Genomic DNA, 21,675 nt, shown 5'->3' on the forward strand with positions numbered 1-21,675 from the left:
TCTCAAATGAATAAATAAAATATTTTTAAAATGTTTTTCAAACGAGGATAGACTACAAATATTAAACCCAAGCATTTTTGTACTTGAGTCATTCAATGATTCTTCTTCACTCATAGGTTCTATGCATATACATTAAAAATAAAAGACTACTACTTAATTTAAGCTGTTACCATTATATAAATCCTATTTAAACATGGAATAATTACAGTAGTAATGATCCATGAGTTAGTGGATCAGGAGTTTAAGAATTCCAAATAGTCAGAAGAAATTTGTTTCCAGTATGTACTTATTTTTGGTTTTCCTGATGCAAAAACTTGAGCTGAGTATATAATCTAAGATTCTAAAATGAAGTTTTAAATATGTACCTCCAATGCAAATCTGGTCAAATGGCTGCTTCCCTTGACTCTTGGCTCCAAAAGTTATAGTTCAACAAAGACTGACTTCCATCAATTTTGGGACCTTCTATCCAATAACCCAGATCAATAAGCTTTTCTCTGAAAATACTTCAAACTAGCCAAAACTAACTTTGCATTCCACATATGTAATCGGGCCTTGTTATAAAAAAGGTATATGAGCTTCACAGAATTCAAAATTATTTTTCACACATTCATGAAGTTTTAAATTAACTGTTATTTTTATTTTTACTCCTTCCTCTTTCATTTGATAAAAATCCACAATTGGAGGGACAGGGACTTGGAAAGTATAGTAGCATAAGTTGAATGACTCAAAAGAGAAGTGAATGGAAATTTGTAAGGTCCGGTAAATGCAGAATCATCCATTGCATCAGTGCTACTAAAAGTCAGAATGGCAGAGTCAAGGGAAGTCACACAATGATGCATTAGAATATTCTCAAGTGAAAATCCATTGGTAGGGAGACTCAAGCTGATGGTAATATTTGGCATGATTCCTTCTAAATCACACTTGCAAGTGATAGTTCTGACAACTTACCACGTATCTGCTATATCTTATTTATCATGTTGTGTGGATTTTACCTTTTCAGTGATAGAAATAGAAACCTGTGGTTTTTCTTTGAATGTTCTAAATTTCTAGGCTGGATGTTTTTATGGACGTGTCTCAAAAGCAAAATTATATCTTGAATGTGGAATTGTGATACCTTCGGCTTTGTTCTTCTTTATCAAGATTGCTTTTGCTATTTGGGGTCCTTCATAGTTCTATATACATTTAGTATTATTTTGCATTTGTGAAAAATGCTGTCAGTATTTTGATAGGGATTACATTGAATTTATAGATTGCTTTAGGTAGTATGGACATTTTAACAATACTAATTCCTTAGCTGTGGTTTACCTTAGTAATAGATTCTGACTTATTACATATAACTATACATAGACATAGAAATAAATTAATTTATAAGGCTATTAATATGAGGTAAAGAAATTAGATGTATTATTATTATTATTATTATTATTATTATTATTATTTAGCTTTTGTGTCAGACTTGGAAAAGCAGAAATACCACTTACACTATCTCATCCTAGAAGGACCCTCTGCCCAACTACAATGTGTTAAAGTGTGCAGCGCTTCGGACTCTCAGGATACACCTACCCTTTAGAGCAGCATCTATGCTCTGTAAGGGAGGTGCCCAGCCAATGGCTGATCACGAAGGTAGTAAAAGGGTTTAGCCATTTCTGTCCAACAAAGGGATTTCTTTAACAGGCAGTATTTGCTCTGGGAACTTTCAATTGGGCTGAGTCAGATGTTTTCATGTTGGAATCACAGTCTGATTTATTGCTATGCACAGTCCTACCTGCCTCCACTTTTGTTTTCTTCCAGAGTGTTACTTTTCAACATACCTTTTGCAATTCTTACTCCATTTCGGTATCTGCTCCAGGAGAACCCAAACTGCATCACTTGAATTAGAAGAAAAGCAGAGTCAATATAGAAAGCATTCAGGAATCAATATGGTTAGGGTGGCAGATGATGAGGCACTGTAGAGCAGAAAAGCACTATCAGAGAGCTCAACCATAGACAGGAAATATGCTGTTCTGGTTTGTGCATGTGATCCTTTGAGTTTTAAATTGATCGCTTATGTTTCAAGAACAATCCATGCAATCGCAATCAGGACACAATGAATAGATTCAGAGATGACATAAACTTAGTCCATTCATAGACATTTTGATAGAGATAAACTTATAGAAAATAAACAATTTGAGATTCTCAGAACGAGGGGGCTAAACCCACTTTTATCCTTTGCTTTTATTTCTTTACGACCCCAATTAATAAACTGTTTTTTACCATTTTTGAGTATCTGGAAATAAGAATCTGTATTCATTTTGACATATAAAATAGTGAGTTCTGGGCAGCCTGGGTAGTTCAGCGGTTTAGTGCTGCCTTCAGCCCAGGGCCTGATCCTGGAGACCGGGATGGAGCCCCACGTCGGGCTCCCTGCATGGAGCCTGCTTCTCCCTCTGTCTGTGTCTCTGCCTCCCTCTCTCTCTCATGAATAAATAAATAAAATCTTAATAAAATAAAATAAAGTAAAATAAAATAAAATAGTTCATAAATTATCCAAATCTAGAAACCTTTCCTAACCAGATAACATATCACAATATCAGGAAGATGCAAAATGAGTTGCATCTTCTTCATCATTTTGAGAAACTCTGAAATGAAGCACCTTCCACTCTAGGAAACTAAGAATCATTTTGTGGGATAAAAGATATATTGCTTATGTGTGAAGCAATTGTATAAAGACAAGGAGAAAAGAAAGGAAACACTTCTTTTTATGTGATTATTCTACGAAATATAAAACCAAAGCATGTGAATATAGTTCATGTTTGAGTTGCAAGAACAAGAAGTAATAAGAATACTGAGATTAAGAATACAAAGAGAAAAAAAAAAGAAAAAAAAGAAGAAAAAAAAAAGAATACAAAGAGAAATTTAAAAAAAATAAAGGAATAGGGGAAATAACTCAGTGGACTTAAAATTCCCAGATGTAAAATAATGCTGTACACAGGTTTGTCACTATAGAATTTAGCTGATATATTACAATTAAAATTTGATAAATATCTGGCATATAGAAGAAAATATTTTATACTGGAGTAAAATGTAAATTAAAAAATAAAATAAAATAAAATAAAAATAGAGTAAAACAACGAAGAAGCAGAAGCCTAAAATGTTTTAAAATATGTCAAATCAAAAAATTAACTGTTCATTACTATTATGAACTTATTTTAGAAGATTACTAATATTTATATCACTGAGTACTCAGTATAGTCTATACATTGTGCTAAGTGCATTTACATATATTATTATGATACCTTTATAATTAAATAATTATTGTCATTCCATTTTATGTATCAGCTAACTAAGACTAGACAATATTAAGTCAGTTAACCTTCAGTCACACAGCTTCTTTTTTTTTTAATTTTTAAAAAAACGTTTTCTTTATTCTTTCTTTTTGTGGGATTTTTGTTGTTGTTGTTGTTAGAGGGAGAGAGTACATGCTTGCTTAGGAGTAGGGAGGGGAGGGGCAGAGGCAGAGGGAAAGAGAGAATCTTAAGCAGGTTCCATGTTCAGTGCAGAGTCCAAAGCAGGGCTTCATCTCATGAACCTGAGATCATGACATGAGCCAAAATCAAAAATCAAATGCTTAAATAACTGAGCCACCCAGGTGCCCCAGTCACACAGCTTCTAAATTAAATGCAAAATTCAAACTTACATAATAATTATACAGCAGAGAATTTGTGGCCACTCAGATTTATGTGAATAAGACAACTATAGGTAGAGCAAAGTAAGTTATGATTTCATCAATTATAAACGTTCTTATTTTAGTATACATGCACCACATGATGAAAAGATAAAAAGACAAACTATAGGCCGGGAGAGAATATTTGCCTATCTCATATCTGGCAAAGGACTTATAATCAGAGCATATAAAAACTCTCAAAATTCAACAATGCAAAACCAAAAAACAATAAAAATATGGGCAAAAAGATTGAACAGATATTTCACCAAGGAAAAGAAATGAATGGGAAATCAGTACATGAAAATGTACACAAAATCATTAATGATTAGGGAAGTACAACTAAAAGCACAATGAGCTACTATTATTTACCTATTAAAATGCCTAAAATAAGGGGTTCCTGGGTGGCTCAGTCGATTAGGGAGCCAACTTGTGGTTTGAGTTCCAACCATGACCTCAGAGTCCTGGGATCGAGCCTATATGGGGTGCTGCCCTCAGCAGGAACTCTGCTTGAACATCCTCTCCCTCCATTGCCTCTCCCCAACTCATGCACACAGGAACACTCTGTCTCTCTCTAAAGGAAATAAAACTGGGGCACCTGGGTGGCTCAGTGGTTGAGCATCTGCCTTTCGCCCAGGTCATGATCCTGGATTCCTAGGTGGAGTCCATGCAGGGAGCCTCCTTCTCCCTCTGCCTGTGTCTCTGCCTCTCTCTGTCTGTGTCTCTCATGAATAAATAAATAAAATCTTAAAAATAAAATAAAATAAATCTTTAAATAATTATATAAAATGGGTAAACCAAAAGCAAAACAAAAGCTTAACAAATACAAAAGATTACAAAATGCTGGCAAGGATATAGAGCAACTGTATCTCATACATTTTTATACAGAGTGAAAAATGGTACAGCCAATTTGGATATCACTTTAGTAGTTTCTTGTAAAGCCAAACATATACTTACATTAAACTCAGAATTCCACCTAGATAAACAAAAATCATGTCATGCAAAAACTTGCACATGAATGTTTATAGAACTATTATTTAATCTCCAAAAGCTGGAAGTAAGCTAGATGTTCTTCAAGATGTCAATGGGTAAACCATACATCCATTCAATGGGATACTACTCAGGAATAAAAAGGGACAAAGTAAAAAAAAAAAAAAAAAAAAAAAAAAAAGGGACAAAGTATTGGCACAACCAATGACATGGAAGGACTACATACTATGTTATACTAAGTTAAAAAACACAATCTTAAAAGGCTAAATACAATGTAATTCCAGTTTTACAAATTTCTGGAAAAGACAATACTATAAAGATGGAAAACAGATCAGTATTGTAGGGGATGTGGGGTGAAGGAGGGGTTTGACTACATGAGAGAGTTTTTTGGGTGATGGAATTTTCCTGTATTCTGATTATGATGATGGACGCATGAATCTTTGCATATGTTAAAACTCAAAGAATTGGACCAACCTCCCAAAAAGAAATTGCATCATTTTTAACTAAATATTACTAAAAATATTTTAAGGAATTTGATTATGAAATTAACACATTTATAGTGTAAGCCATGGACCTATACTTTTCTGTGAATAGTATGTCCACTAGAAAACACTATTTATATTTTGAAATGTCATTATTTAATATGTGACAAGATAGTACTGATATTCTGTATTAGCTCTCCCAGCTCTAAATTCAGCCTATGTAGAAATTAATGTGTTTGGAAGGAAAAAATTGCACAGATGTCATTTTCCTCAAAAGCAGGCAAATTATGAATGTAAATAATGCACTGTTTTGGTTTTGAGCTTCCAGAATCACTTGGAATCTGAGATACTGAAATGTCAACAAATTTGAGACCATTTTCTGCCATAAATGGAGATGAATAGATTGATAGCCACTTGTCTTATTTGTAACTTACATTAATTTTTCTATAAAAATATTTAAGAATAGAATTTGGCAAAGCTTCCTTATCTATGATTATAGTACCATTATGTTATTATGAAAAAGCATAATCCAAACATATGCATAGTTTTGTGTCACTTTTATTTATCTTTTCTGTCATTTTTATTATGCAATAATCACTACATAGGAATATGAAGATGAAAAGATAAGTCAGAGTAGGATTATATTAAAATAAAAATTCTTAAAGGCTTCTGAGTTAAAAGTCAATTTGAGTGTAGATGTGTTCCCTGAGATATTCATTAAGTGATTATATACACACTAATGTCTATACAAACATGTGCATGAGATCAATGACAAGCATCAACATTTTCTAAGCTATTACGTTAGTACCAAGCAATGTACCTAACAGGTTTTGCAAAGTTTGGTCAACACTAAGTTTGTATTCCCCTTGACTTGGCTATCCCTTGGTAGCCAACATGGATGGCACATTAAAGAATTGAGGCAACACACAGCTGATAGTTACTCCTTATATTACCAAATTCTTCCATTATCCTTCTGACCAAAAATAAAATCTTAAGAAGTCATTAATATCACATATCTGTCTCATGAATTATCAACACCGTATCTTTTAATGTTGCCATGAATTCTCCAGGCCATCAAAAAGCCAAATACATGTTGTGAACAAGGTAAAGCATCTCATAACTATTAACAATAGCTAAAATTATCATTGCTTATAAATGTTAATACCTTAAATGGCGTAAATGGATAGCCTACTGCTTGCTGAGGAAAATATTAATTTAGACATGCACATAAAAATGATCTTGGACTTCCAGGATTCTAAAATTAAATTACTCTTATTTATAAGCCAAGTCTATAGTATTCTGTTATAGCAATCCATATCTACCAATGATACTGAAACCCAAGCTGCTACACTCAAAAGGCCAACAACACTCATGAGATAAATTTTGATTGGAAAGGAATTTGAGCTGTATTCAGGAGGCAGGCAACTTGAGGAGAAGGCAGACTTGACCAACAGCCAACTCAAAACTTTCCACCTGGCCTACAGATTTTTAAAGGGGTTAAATCTCAGTTAAGGGAGTGCAGTCATCTGTGACATTTCTTGGTAACATGCAGATTCAGTGATGCCAACTACAGAGTTATCTCACTGTGTAATGCAAGAAGGTCTTGTTCCTTGGTACTCAGCAGTTGTATAAAAGTACTGTATTTTTAAAAATACTTTACTTAATATTTATTTATTTGTTTTGAGAGAAAGAAGAGGGACAGAGGGGAGGGAAATAAATCTCAAGTGGACTCTGCATTGAGCACAGAGTCCCAAGCAAGGCTGGATCTCGTGACCCCTGAGACCAGGAGCTGACCCAAAACCAAGAGTTAGTCGCCTACCACCTGAGACACCCAGGTACTCCAAAAGCATCCTATTCTTTCTAGAAAGGAAGGCAAAGTCTAGAGATGTGCAAAGGGAAAGTCATTGGCTTGAAGTAAAGTTATTTGTGTCACCTTAAAAAAGAAAAAAACATTTTGCTTAAAAGATTGCTGGACTAATCAGAAAGCTGAGGCTGCTTCAAACAGTCATCCTGGCCTCTCTGGCCTGGGAGAGTTCTGGTCCTTCCTTCCCCAAAGCCAGTGGTCTGTAGATCTCAAAGAAAATAAATTAGTTTTCAAGGGTGTTGGATCAGCAAGCAAGGAGTGTGTCAACGTGAAGCAAGTTAACCCTTAAGACCAGCTGGAGTATTGTTAAAGCAAGACACCTTATATTACTCCTTTTCATGAGTGGAGAATTGACCATTCTCTGCATATATTAAACAAACTCTCCTTAAGTCATTCTTTGTTCACTTTTTAGCCTTTACCCACAAAACCAGAGGAGAAAATTAAAATTATCCAATACGTGTATGGATAAAGTTCACATTTCAAATTATTTTGTGCGTAAATATTATGTAACACACTTAAGGGTACTGCTGTTGACATAATGGAACATAGTTTTGCCATAGTGTTTTAAAATTTAGAAATATTTCTTCTGTTCATTTATTTATTTTTCCTACTAAAACAAGGGTTATAGAATAGTGGTTGGAGCAAAAAATCTGCTTTTGGATCTTAGCTCTACTTGTTGCAAAGCTGTACTTAAAACAGGGTAATTTATTGGAATGAAATCCAGTTGTGTTCCAAGTGAAAATTCAGAAAAAAACTTCATAAATATCTTAAAATGCTAGAAAATGACCATATCAGCTCTGAATTCTGTATCAGTTTGCAAGCTGTTTTATTTTTCTGCAGCAATCAAAACAGTACTTAGTTTGAAATGCATAACAAAATTTGAAAAACATAGCTTTGCATGTTTGTTCTGTCTCCGTTATGAATGTAACACTTTTGAATGTTCCAGAATGGCAGTCTTAAAATGAAGGGAAAAGAAAATACTTGCACATCACATTTGGCTTTAAAATCTGATTTCTGGAAGCTCTTGATGGCCTTCCCAATAGTATTAAGGTTATGTTGGCCTGAGAAGGAAAACAGCCAGTCACTTCAGTCAACAACCTAGTTATCAGATATCCAGGAGGGGGGAAGAAAGTTATATTCATAAACATTTTCCCCTTCAAAATTTTGCTTTGCCATGATAAACAGGGATTCCGAATTTTGAGAGACCTATTTACTCTGAGAAGTAGAATTCATATATTTACTTGGCAAATTGCTATTTAAAATAGTATTTGCAATGAAAGGATAGAGGATAATCTTTGGTACACTTTTAAAACCAATTTGATATCTCAGCTCAAACTAGGTTTTCATCAATTAATGACTTGGAGAATATTTATATTTATCACACTGGCTCTATAATTTAGGTCATGAGAGAGAGTTCTCCTGGGATGCAGTAAAACCTATGATTATGACAGCACACTCTGAAGTGTGCTCTTGGTCAATTTCCAAGTCTGACTTTCACACTCTAAATATATGAACTTTGAACATTTCTTTAAAATTGTAAGGATATCAGAGAAATAGCAATTATCTCTTAGTACAGAGTAAAGTCCTCCCAGGATTCCCTCTCTTGACAATTTCTGCTTCAACCAAGAGAATAGGTGTGTGTGTGTGTGTATGTGTGTGTGTGTGTGTGTGAATGTTTTGGTCTTTTCCCTCTCACTGCTGAAATTTGCCTGAGCAGAGCCCTCACCAAGAATCTCTTGGAGGCCAATAAACATTACAATTTTTTCAGTGGTTCTTTTTGCAAACTCTAGTCAAGCATCACCATAACTTTTTTTTTTTTTTTTTTTTTTTTCAGGAAAACCATGTTGTTCTCAGTCCTGGGTCCTTAGCCTTAATACTTTGATTGATGTCATGCCCAAATCCTCAGGACTGCCCTTTGTATTTGCCTACCGCTCATCCAACCTTTTTTTTTTTTTTTTTTTTTTTTTTTTTTTTATTTATGATAGTCACAGTGAGAGAGAGAGAGACAGAGACACAGGCAGAGGGAGAAGCAGGCTCCATGCACCGGGAGCCCGACGTGGGATTCGATCCCGGGTCTCCAGGATCGCGCCCTGGGCCAAAGGCAGGCGCCAAACCGCTGCACCACCCAGGGATCCCCATCCAACCTTTTATATATCCACCAATTCTTTCTCTTTTCTCCTGGGAAAGTTATTATTTTCTGGAGGACTGCAACAGCTCTTCATAAGCTCTGTCGGGTAAATTGGAAGCCTTTCAGTAAAATTAGCCAATTTATAAATCAAATAGATACTGTTCTTGGTTTATTATTTTTTCATGAAAGCTCCATCTTGGGTGATGAATTCTAGTATTTAGTGTTTATACTTCATGAAGCTATGCTGCACCATGGTCTTCTAGAGCTCTGTTATCACGGTTTCTGAGAGACCAGGAACATATTTTATTTTTTATTCTCTTCTAAATGCTGATTGCAGATCCTACTGTCTCTGCACTAATCCCAGATCTACTAACAAAGAACCCAAGAAGTATTAATTTGCTATATTATACTCTTGGTTCAATCCAGGCAAAGATGCTTAAATCTGTAAACAAATTTAATTGACAAATGAGCAAATAGAACCAACTTCAATGATTAGTAAGGGAGGAAAAAATAGAATTATGAAATAATAGAAATATGAAAATGAACTCAGAAACATAAATAAATTGAGGAGTAAAGCACCACATTAGTCACCAAGGAATACAAATTTTGTAAATGGACAATACATTTAAAAAGATCATTCAGAATACAATTGAGAGAAACAAGAAGACTAGAAAAATTAAACAACAATTAAATGCGAAAGACTATGGATTAAAAGGCCTGAAAACAGCAGCAAGTCAGTGGAATATTCTTAGAATGTCCCACACTGATAAAAAGATATAAAATCACAGCTAAAACAAGAATATATACCAGAAAATGAAAACAAAATATTTACTTTATATACAAATTCTAGCTGAAATTGCAACAAAACAAAGTCCCCAAAAATATATTAAAAGCAACCAAGGAAAAATGAAAATCTACTATAACACAAAAAACTGACGAGAGGTTTTTCAAAAGCAACATATGTAAGATTTTTAAAAATATTTTGAAAGACTTGAGAGATACTACTGACAAACTAGATTGCTCATGAAATTATTTTTTAATAATAAGGGTAAAATATATTCCAAATAACCCGACTTTTATTTTTAATCAAGATAACATTAAGCAAAGAGATTCTGAAGAACGAACTTTAATAAAAATCAACATATTTGAAAAATAAAATCTGAGAAATTATAAAGAAACACATTGGAAAAATAGTACACAAGCTTAAATATATATTTACTGAATAACAACATTTATGCAAATGATGATGATAATAAGGAAGATGTGGAATATAATGAAAATACCTAAAATAGTAGTGAAGGATAATAAAACTGAAATGTACAACAAAAACATGAAACTATTTGGAGGTAGTTAGGCTTTTTAAGTCTTTTTATTTTGGAGAAATGACAATAGTGATTTTGAATTTCTTAATTTTTAAAATATCAACTGTTTAATTTTAAAGGTAACAACTAAAAAAGCATAATTTACAAACAAATTGGGGGAAGTAAACAATATGGAAATAGATGTAAATAGAGGAATATATAGTTATATAACAAGATAATATTTATTCAAAATCTTTAAAAAAAACATTTAAGTGAAGAAATTATTATAGTATCAATAATAGTTCAGACTACCTAAGAGTATTTCTTCTAAGAAAATATATTTAGAAACAAAAAATTACATGACATTTTATGGAATGATTTTATAATTAAGCAAACATAAATAATATTCATGCATAGAAAACATGTCATTCCTTCCCAAATTGAGCTTGGAAGCAATTCTTTTTTTTTTTTTGTAAGATTTTATCTATTTATTCATGAGACACAGAGAGAGAGAGAGAGAGAGAGAGGGAGGCAGAGACACTGGCAGAGGGAGAAGCAGGCTCTATCCATGCAGGGAGCCTGATGTGGGACTCGATCCCAGGACCCAAGATCACGCCCTGGGCCAAAGGCAGGCGCTCAAACACTGAACCACCCCGGCGTCCCAAGCAATACATTTCTAATGAAAATCTTAATGTATATTATTGCATGGAACAAAATATATCTGACAGAATGATTCTAGCATATTTATAAATGAGTAAATTATTAAGAATTGTCAATGAATAGCTAAAGAAAATCAAAGAGGCAGATTTTCCCTTCCAGATGTCAATGGTCATAATAAAACCATATTAATTAGGATGATATGAAATTGATATACAAAGAGAAACGTAAAACAATAGAAAGAATACAGTGCTTAAAAACAGACTAGACCACATGAAGAGATAATGTGTTGGCCAGAGGTAGTACAATTACTTAATGGAGAAAGGATCTTAAATAGATAAAGATTAAATTGTTCCAAAACAAAAAAAGAATTGGATATTTATCTCAAAGTATGCATAGTAAACTTAAATATGAGAAGCGAAATTATAAATATTTTAAAACATATTACACAATTTTGGAAAGTCGGGTACAGACGTTTTTAAAGAAGACATGAAAGATATTAAAATTAAAATTATAGAAGAAAATTAATAACATAGATCAGTCACAAACAGGAATAAGTGACATTTCCAATGAGCTAGAGTGCCATGTTTCTGAAAGTTGAGGCATATCCCTGTATTTAGGCTATTGTTGCCAATTTACATACCACAGGTTTTTAAAAATATTTAAAAATATTTTAGGAGGAGGAAGCTTTGCAGAACAAAATTATGATATTATGTACCTTCTGTCTCCTTCACTCTAGTGTCTCTCAACTTAGTCCTCAGAATTAAGGCAAGATATTTTAATTATCCGTGTACATGTCCTGAAAATGTATAAAGCTAGTGAAGAATATAATGGGAATAACTTCTTTCATTAAAGACCAGCAAATAGTGGGTGTTTGATTTGATCATACATGGAAAGAAACTGAGTTTGAGATATATGCCTCAAGAGGTGATGAAAAGCAAGAGGGCATTTTTAACATCCTCACACTGCAGATAAGCTTTAGCCTGTATAAGAATTTATTGTTCCTCATCAGGTCAGGGTGGGACCTGGAAGGAGCAGCCTTTTATTTTTGTCTGAGTTTTTCCTAAAATCAATCAGAATACTGAAGTTCTTTTTAAAACACAATATCTGGAAATGATCTTGAAATCATAACACTTTTCTTGCTTGACTCAATGACCAAAAATGTAACATCATCTATGACTTACTGTATATTTTAATCTATATTAGAATAACCTCACTAAATTCAGATTTTTGCTTCTATTACACACAAAGAGAAACATATTTTTTTCTTTTCATTGCCATAAGGAGATATAAAGATAATTCCAAAATAAAGCCAAAATTACTATTTGGCATCTCTCTACTGCTGGTTCTCCAGTTCATAATCTCAGTGTGTCTTGCCCGGAATACCCATAAAGTTCTGTGCAATTTCTTTCTTCCGTCTCTCCCATAGACTCCGTTATTTCAGTTCCCAAGCAAACAAACAGCACCAAAGAAAACAAAATTGCTAATGTCTTTTTTTTAATACCCCAATTTTATTTTCCTGATATTTAATTTTCTGCTTGAATTAACTCCACTCAACTTCCTCAGTCTTATCTTTTTCTAATCCCCTTAATGAAACACAAGACCTGTCCAAACTAGGGATTTTTTAAAATACATGCTTATACTTTCAGATCTTCATTATTTCTACAAAGATGCTCCTCAGTCTTGAATCACCTCCTTTGTTCCACATTCCACTTGCACTTTAGAGTCTATCTCAACTGGGACAAAATATTTCTTGATCTCTCAAGAACTATGCTTCAGCAGTATCTCCCTTTTCCAAATAAATAATGACTTATTTTTAACTCCTTTTGACCTATATCTTTCAATCCTATGTTATATTTATGTGTCTATATCTTGTTAAATGTTTTAGAAAGGATTATTGTATCTGAGTAGCATTTATTTTCAACATAGTGGACACCATATAAATAATTTTTTTATAATTTTTATGGTTCTAATAGACATAATAGTCAAATTTTTAATATTAGGTCAAGGACCAAAGCCCTTTTTGGCTTTTAAAAATTGGAAAAATTAATTGAAAACCAAATGAAAGAGATAACTGAAAATATGTCCTTTAATTTATCTCAAATATGGAAAAGAATAAAGATTCACTACTTGACAAAAAGAGTAATTAAAATTAATAATATATAATTTTAAAATATAATAAGTACTATCACTGTGCATTAATTACATAAGCAAATTGAGCATGATTTTATGTGAAAGTAAGATAAACATTTTGTTTCCTCATATCTAACCCTGTTGTCAATCAATTTTAAAGCAATGGAAGCACCAAGATTTAGCCACGATCAAATTTACTTTGTGTTACCGAGTGAATTTCAGTTCATACAAGACAGAGAATGATAATTTCTGTAGTAACAATACAAATGATTTAATCATCATGATTGACAAATGATGCAGTTTACTTTTCCTACTTACTTCCTTGACTCTTTAGTGGAGATCATACTGAATTGTTCACGTAACGCACTAGACATTTGTCAGTAGTTTTTGTTTGTCTGTCAGCAGAAATCAAGACGAAGATCATCATCCATAAAATGTTACTGATTTAATAGAAACAGGAATTCTCACTGAGTTTTTTTTAAATTGTGAACATTAAAACGTTTTAAATGTAACATGGTACTGGCTATATATACTTTTCATTTTTAAAAACTATAATTTACATAAAACCAAAATGGGCAAAGCTAGACAATATAAGTCACTATGTGGTTCAGAGGGTAGATTATAGAAACTAGGTTTGTCTTCACTTTGTTTTTCTCTCCTGGAAGCTCTTCTGTGTAATCCCGTTGTGGAAACATGGTGGCAACGCAACCAAAATATTTTAAAATAATCTATGTCAGATCTTCCCAAAGTAAATTACTCGATGTGATTCTGTTTGCCTGCATTAGTCATAAGTTGTCTGAAGATACGTTGGTGAAACATCTGCTTTCACTTCAGTCCCTTGATCAACTAATTTTCTGGCTGAAAGAATGCAGCATGAATAGCCACACTGAGCAAGCTAGTGGTCTTCATGGACAGTAGAGCCGTCCATCACTGCCAGTGATACATCCCCATCCTGCCACCGACACCATCATTATCTGAGACTCGTCCTCACCATTGTTGGAAATGTGCAAGTTCTCCTGAGGATGATGTAATCCCCGTCTAGGTGCACAGCCAGCCTCCATTCAGGGCTGGAAGCCTTAGAATGTTACTTTCAGAAAGTATAAAGCCTAATTTGACCATGAATTTGCAGATACCCCAAAAAGCAATAAAAATTCTCCCATTTCTCCCTTTGTATTAGCAACATTTCTGATTTGTGACATTTTTTTTCTGAAAAATCACACAGAATACAGCCCGTCTGTGATTATCATATGTGTATCATCCATAAAACTAAGATTTTTTTCAATCTCGATTTCTTTCAATCTCCTCGATTTCCCACTCTTTTAAAATTTTTAATGTATGCATAGATTTTTTTATGTTTATTCCTTAAAAGCATAACTTTTCTAAAGAGAGCTATTATGCACTTTTATAATAATACTAATTAGTGTGAAATGAAGAAATAATGTTACATGTATTCTGAATTCTATTAAATATATAGTTTAATTCTAAGAGTGTCTTATCCAGGAATTCAAAACATCAGTTTATTTTAACCATATCTGGTCTAGCTATTCATTCATTTTTACCCATATCGACCTACATACACAGACTCTTTGGGGCAGGACATGGGCTTTTACGTCCTTAGACTAAAGCCTTTCCAAAGCCATGCATTCCTTTATTCAAAAAATTTCTTGAAAACCTTGTCTAATATCAGTATTACAATATCACCCACTTTAGATATCTTGTAGAAAATAAACTTAAATTTTGATTAGTGAGCAAATCCAAAAGCAAAGACTTAAACTCCATCTATAAACATTGATATGATTGATACACTTCATTTTTTATTTTTATGAGATCCTAAGTTACTTTCGTGTGTGTATTAAACATGTCTTTCCTTATATACCGTGTTTTCTCTGTTCTTTTATACTATTTCTGGCACTTATAAGGATTTTGATTTTGTTCAAATCATCATGATGTGGTAACATATTTCATAAAATTCTTAAGCTGCTGTTTCTTTGGGATTCTAATTTCATTTTATCATCTTTGTATGATATCTTTGACTCTCACTCATTATTGATGCGATCATCAATGAGGTTATTTTACATTCTCGCATTTTATTTATATTTACTTCTATAGAACTCATAAATTTAAATATTATTAGTTCATTTTGTTCCCATTTTGATTCTAATAACTACAATTAAATATATTTATTGCCGAGCATTGTGCTTCACTACTGTTTTACCTCTAGTTGATTCTTCAGAAAGGATTCCTTACTACATTCTCAAAATTCACTTATTCTCATATTCTTGAGAGTTGAACAGCGGCTTGACTGAATTCAAAAATTTTTTCTTTGTGGTTCTTAAAATATTATTTTACTGTTGTTTTATTTTGTGGGTTTTCAAGAAACTGCTGATGACTTGATTTTTTAGAAGTGCCTTGATCATTTTGCCTAGAGGTTTTGCATCTATGAATTGCAGTCTAACAGTTTTATATGTTTTATTTGTCCTAAAATTGCCAATCTTGTACAGTTTTTCTAATTACATAATGAAACTTTCAATATATGGATAAAAACTGTAAGTAATAGCTTTAAATATTATTTGCCCCTTTGCTTTGTTTGTTCTTGGAGAACTCGATGTGCATATTGGATTGGATTAGGGCTAGGTTTCAGATTACAGTTAAAGTGTTCGAAATATTTCACTTTCTCCTTTTTTAGCATATTATATTGTTTTTATTCTCTTCATTGTTTCATTTCTTTTCAAAGCAACACATTGTTTTCTGGCCTTCTTATAACTCCATCTTCCTTTTTTTGTTTTGATTTGATGATTTTCTTTCTTGAATTTTCTGAATTCTTTTCTCCCCTTTTACAATACATACATCACATACATTGTACATATTGCTATAATTGCTAACTTAAAGATATTTCATTTCGGAGGGATTTTTCTATTGTTTTACCTCCGAGCTTAGTGTTTTCATCATGAGGAAATCTTGTTTATCACTTTCTATATTGTTTTACATAACTTCTCAGATATGACTTCTGACTTTTTTTTATTATGCTGTTTTGAGATGCAGTAACCCTCGTTTCTATGGACAGTGTGAGGTGTTTCATTAGCTTACTAACTTTCCTACTGTGAGTAAAATGAAATGCATTTATTTTGATAAAATATTCCATTTGAACAACTATGGTTTTCAGAACTGTGATACCCTTGTTACTGTAGGACTCTTATTTTTACTACTTTATTTTTTCAAGATGTTTTTTATTCGACACAGAGAGGGAAAGCACAAGCAAGGGGAGCGGCAGAGAAAGAGGGAGAAGCAGGGAGCCTGATGCAAGAATCGATCCCAGGATCCTGGGGTCATGATCCATGCTAAACCGATTGAGCCACATGGGAGCCCCTACCACTTTATTCTTTTTTTTTTTTAACCTACATAAACTCAACATGGTATGCCCTCCTTTCAGCTTGTTTTCCTCTCCATCAGCACTGCCATTTCAAGGCACCCCCGGAGTGCCTGCATGGAGAACCTATTCCAATTTCCCAGGAGCCAGCACTCAGCTCTAAGACTCCCTTCCATTCTCCTTGTTTCCTTTCTCAGCGGGATTCTCCTCTGGGTGACATTATCTGCACCTGCTGCCAATAGAGCTCTATCGCTCTCTTTTTCATGCCAGATTCTGGGGTCTCCTATGAGTCTGCTCCTCTGGTTCCAGAAATTTGTTATATCACTTAGGTACAAATAGAAAATCACTGGATTCTGTATCCTACTTCTTTTCTACATGTGGATTGTGGGTGGTTTTATTTGCTCTTTTTGTTAAACTCTACAGTTTTTAAGGATACGTATAGAGATTTAACTTATCACCCTTTTAGGAAAATACCATTATCACTATAGTTGTTCCAAAGAGGAGGAAGGATGTCCTAATAATTTTATAAAGATTTAAAAATGATTTATATAATTGAAAAATATAGTACACGTTAAAAAGTGTGAGAGATATGTTGTTTCAACGCTCCTATTACCATCTTTTAAATCTGTTGCTATACACAATTGTTTCTGCTTATATGTCAAACATTTTTATTTCAGATATAATATGATGTTTGTGCACTACTTTCATATTGTAAACTAATTTGTTGTTCTAGACACGTTAATATATTGCCTATGAAGGGAAGCAGAATTTGCTACCTTAAATTATGTCTCTTTGACATAGGATTATTTTAGGCTGATTATTTTCAAGAAACAACAACATAGGAAAAGCTCTGAAAACTGAGAAGTTACCCTTTCATAAGAGGTATTTACATTAATAAGGGAAATCTCCATCTGTAAGGGCATCCCCCTTTCTATACTAGGAGAAAGGGGGATGACTAAATCTCTAGAGACTCTTCTCTGTGAAGAAGGCACTGACCCAAATCTGGGTAACAACCTATCCCTTGTTTTCTGCCCTTTTCCATAATGGGGTCCTCATGCCCATCTTTTGTCTTTAGCTGTAGATAGTATTTAAGGTGTGTGCTTGAACCATTTCTGGGAGTTGCTCAGGTTTCCTACATAAACAGAAGGTATACATGTTTTTAAACTTCTGTTTTCCTCCTGTTAATCACAGGAGTTTCAGCTAAGAACCTAGAAAGGTAAAAAGAAAATGATTTTTCTTCCTTACACCTACAGCTCACCTAGTCATTGATTTTTTTTTCCATCCTCAAAAATTGTTTCTCTGCTGGAGTCCTTTCTCCTTCTTTGTTTTAAAATTTGTTAAATAAATAAGTAATAAAAATAAGACAACAGGACCAAAATGGAGTCACTTGTGTTAAGCCACATGTCAGCAAACCAAGACTTAACACCTGACCTAACTGCAGTTACAAACCATTTCATCTGGAATAATCTGATCAAAACTAGTGAGACTAGTTTTCTGAGAGAGACTCTATGAAAGTTGACGTTGCCTGAAAGGTTTGTTTTGTTAAAGTTTTCTTGTCCCACTTCCTTTCTGCCTATGAAAGACGTCCATTTTTGTGCATTTCTTCAGAGGTCCTTTATGATAGCGAAGTTGCTGCCCCATTTGAGAATTATTAAATAAAGCCAAATACAATCTTTAAAAATACTCAGTTGAATTTTGTTTTTTAAACACTTTTACCAAGTGTATGTGCAACTGATATTATCATCCATTTCCTATAAAATCTAGTGTTTTTTTCTTTTATAATAAATATTTCACAGAAAAAATGTTTAGTAGTATTTTTTGAGAAAAGTGAATAAAATTATGATGTACTAGTTTATTCAGCTGCTTTCTAGCAATTTTTCCTTATATGTCTATTAAAAATAAGTAACATTCTGAGGTGCAACACAAGTCCATAGAAAGATACAAAGGGACATACATGCAAAAGCTTTTTGTATATGCTTATTTTATCATAATCAATGTAAAATTATTATAGTAGTAGTGATAGTGCATAGTAAAGATTTTTTCTTTTATTTATTTATTTGAGATAGGGAGAGAACAAGTGTTGAGGAGGGGCAAATGGAGGGAGAGAGAGAGAGAGAGAGAGAGAGAGCAGACTCCCTGCAGCAGGAAGCCCCAAGCAGGGCTCATCCCACGACCCTGAGATCATGACCTGAGCTGAAGGTAGACACTTACCTGACTGAGCCACTCAGGTGCCCCCATAGTAAAATTTTTCCAACAATGCCACCAGATATTATTTGATTTCAAAGAAATATCATACATAAGAATATAGAAAACCAATAAACTAATCTATTTTATTCAGATTATGCAAAGTACCCTAATCAACATTTAAGGGTACAAAGGCAGTATAACTCCACACATATTTCTGGCACATAAATTTAATACCTCAAGTTATAAATAGTCTCATTATTTTTTTTGACATGCTACACTTTAACAAATACCCTGAAATTTACTACCCTTAGGATGTAGTCCCGCTATTTCCTAAAAATATCAAGTTTTTGTGTTATTGAATAAGCCAGAATTGGGACTGGTAAGAGATGATCTGAGGCATATTAAATTTTTTTTAAATTTATTTGAGCAAAAATCAATTCTATCAGGCAACACCAAACCAGAAGTGGTTAGGATGATGTGCCAACAGAGGTTGGGGAGAGACTTTTAGAGAGAAAAGTTAGAAGCAAAGTAAGGCAATTATTAATTGTCTATAGTATAACACCTACTTGGCTGTTTCTTATTGTTTGTTCTTAGAATTTTAATTCAATAACCATGAGGCATTAACAGGTTTAGATTTTGGCTTGCTTACACAGGTTGCCACGACATTAGAGGCAACATGGTCTAATGGCCTCCTCCCTTAATTAATAAATAGAAATCACATTTTAAAAAATTTATTCATGAGAGACGCACAGAGAGAGGCAGAGACACAGGCAGGGGGAGAAGCAGGCTCCACACAAGGAGCCCGATGTGGGACTCGATCCCCAGATCTCAGGTTCATGCCCTGAGCCAAAGGTAGATGCTCAACCGCTGAGCCACCCAGGCGTCCCAGAACTCACATTTTGTTAAAGGGAACTTCTAACTCAGAATTCTTTCTACTAAAGCATCTAAAGCATCTATCACACACATCAATGATATTTAGATACAAACTTCTCTTATTCATAAAGTTAATGTCTCATATTTAAACATTCTGCAGAATGCATCTATATCTATATGTATATATCTGTATATCTAACCCATAGAGAAAAATTAAAAGTTAGCTAACTAATAATATTTTCACCATATACAGAAGTCTGTGGAAAACAAGGTAGTGTTTTATTCACTGTCACGTACCTTACATGACACAAAGAGCCTGGTATTCAGCCTTCAAAAACCAGGAGTTGAATTAGATAAATAAATTTATAAATTAAGGATTTGGGAATATGTGTGTAAACTTAATAACTTTATGGATAGTATTTGGAGGAAGAATAATGATGGAAAGGAGAGCTGACTCTAAATTAGGGGAACCCAGTCACAGATCAAACTGTGAGTAGCTTGCTGAGTGAGTTCAATAAAGCGCCTTCCTATTCGTTTTTTGTTTTTAAGATTTATTTATTTATTCATGAAAGACACACATGGAGGGGCAGAGACATAGGCAGAGGGAAAAGCAGGCTCTGATCCCAGACCCCAGGATCACGACCTGGGCTGAAGGCAGACTCCCAACCACTGAGCCACCCAGGCATTCCAACCTCTTCCTATTCTTGAATTTTAGTTTCTAAAGTGTGAAGTCACAGTGTTTCTTTAAATGAAAATGAAATTTCTATAGAGCACCTTCTTTAAGTGATATAATTCCAGTGTGTTCTATAAATGGCCAAAGATGCCTTCTGTATATTGTTCCCTGAATTGTACCTTTCTTCACAGGGCACTGAGGACTTTTAGCTCAAAAGGTCACTGGTACCAAGTTTTGACACGAGTATTTGTTTTAAATATAGTCCAAATAAGCACAATTTTAGCCATTTGATTGTTCTATATACCCTACAAAATTGTGCACAGAATCTGCTAGCCATTGGTCAGATGAGGGACCATGGTTTGTGCCATATGAGACCCACAAACCATTTCAAGAGTCCTCTGGTTCAAGGAACACCTATCGTGCTGCCAGGTGACATCACCTAGTAACATAAAGCTCCCTTTCCATCCCTTTCTTGCCCAGAGTTCCCTTGACCTTCTCACCTTCTGGGTGGTGGCCTTTGCTGTAGCTTCTGGACACTTTGGGGCTAGGAGGAACTTTTTCCATGCAAACCTGTCCCAGCATCAGAGAGTTCGTGTGTGTGCTACTGCCACCTGGTGGTCATTTCTGTTTCTTCGATCAGCTCTAAAATCTCCTTGAGAGCCCTTAACAAATGTCACCAGGGTTAACCAGAATAGATTTTCTTAATACTATATATACTTTTTTTTCCTCAAAAAAAAATAGCATCAGCAGATTTCTTCATTTTCTGCTAATGAATCCAGTATATATTGCTAGTCTATAAAATTTAGAAATCTAAAATACAAGAATAGGGACACCTGCGTGGCTCAGGGGTTGTGTGTCTGCCTTTGGCTCAGGGTGTGACCCCAGGGTCCTGGGATAGAGTCCCACACTGGGCTCCCCAGGGGAAGCCTGCTTCTCCCTCTGCCTACATCTTTGCCTCTCTCTGTGTCCCTCATGAATCAATAAATAAAATCTTTTAAAAAATACAAGAATAAAAAATTCTATTACTCCATTGTTAAGATTAAACCATTATGCCAGTACCTAAACACATAACATAATTGATGAGTTAAAAGCCTCACTTTGGTATATCTAGCAAATAATTTCTAAAAACATGATGGCAATTTGATCTTCCACAATGAAGAAAATATTCATTTTCCAAATCTTTGCCATTACTCAACATTGTAAACTAAAGAAGTGGGAGGAGGATTTCAAATTTGAGAGTTAAAAATGGCATGACATCTTTTTTTTTTTTTTTTGGAACCTTTTATTTTATTTTTTATTTTTTATTTTTTAATTAATTTT

At 33.9% G+C, this 21,675-nt stretch overlaps 1 pseudogene; it reads right to left on the reverse strand.

The window, feature by feature from the left end:
* Positions 1–202: 202 nt before the first annotated feature.
* Positions 203–14,316, reverse strand: LOC121486577 (annotated as a pseudogene).
* Positions 14,317–21,675: the final 7,359 nt, after the last annotated feature.

This window comes from Vulpes lagopus, chromosome 3, assembly GCF_018345385.1.
Source record: "Vulpes lagopus strain Blue_001 chromosome 3, ASM1834538v1, whole genome shotgun sequence".
Taxonomy (NCBI): Eukaryota; Metazoa; Chordata; class Mammalia; order Carnivora; family Canidae; genus Vulpes; species Vulpes lagopus.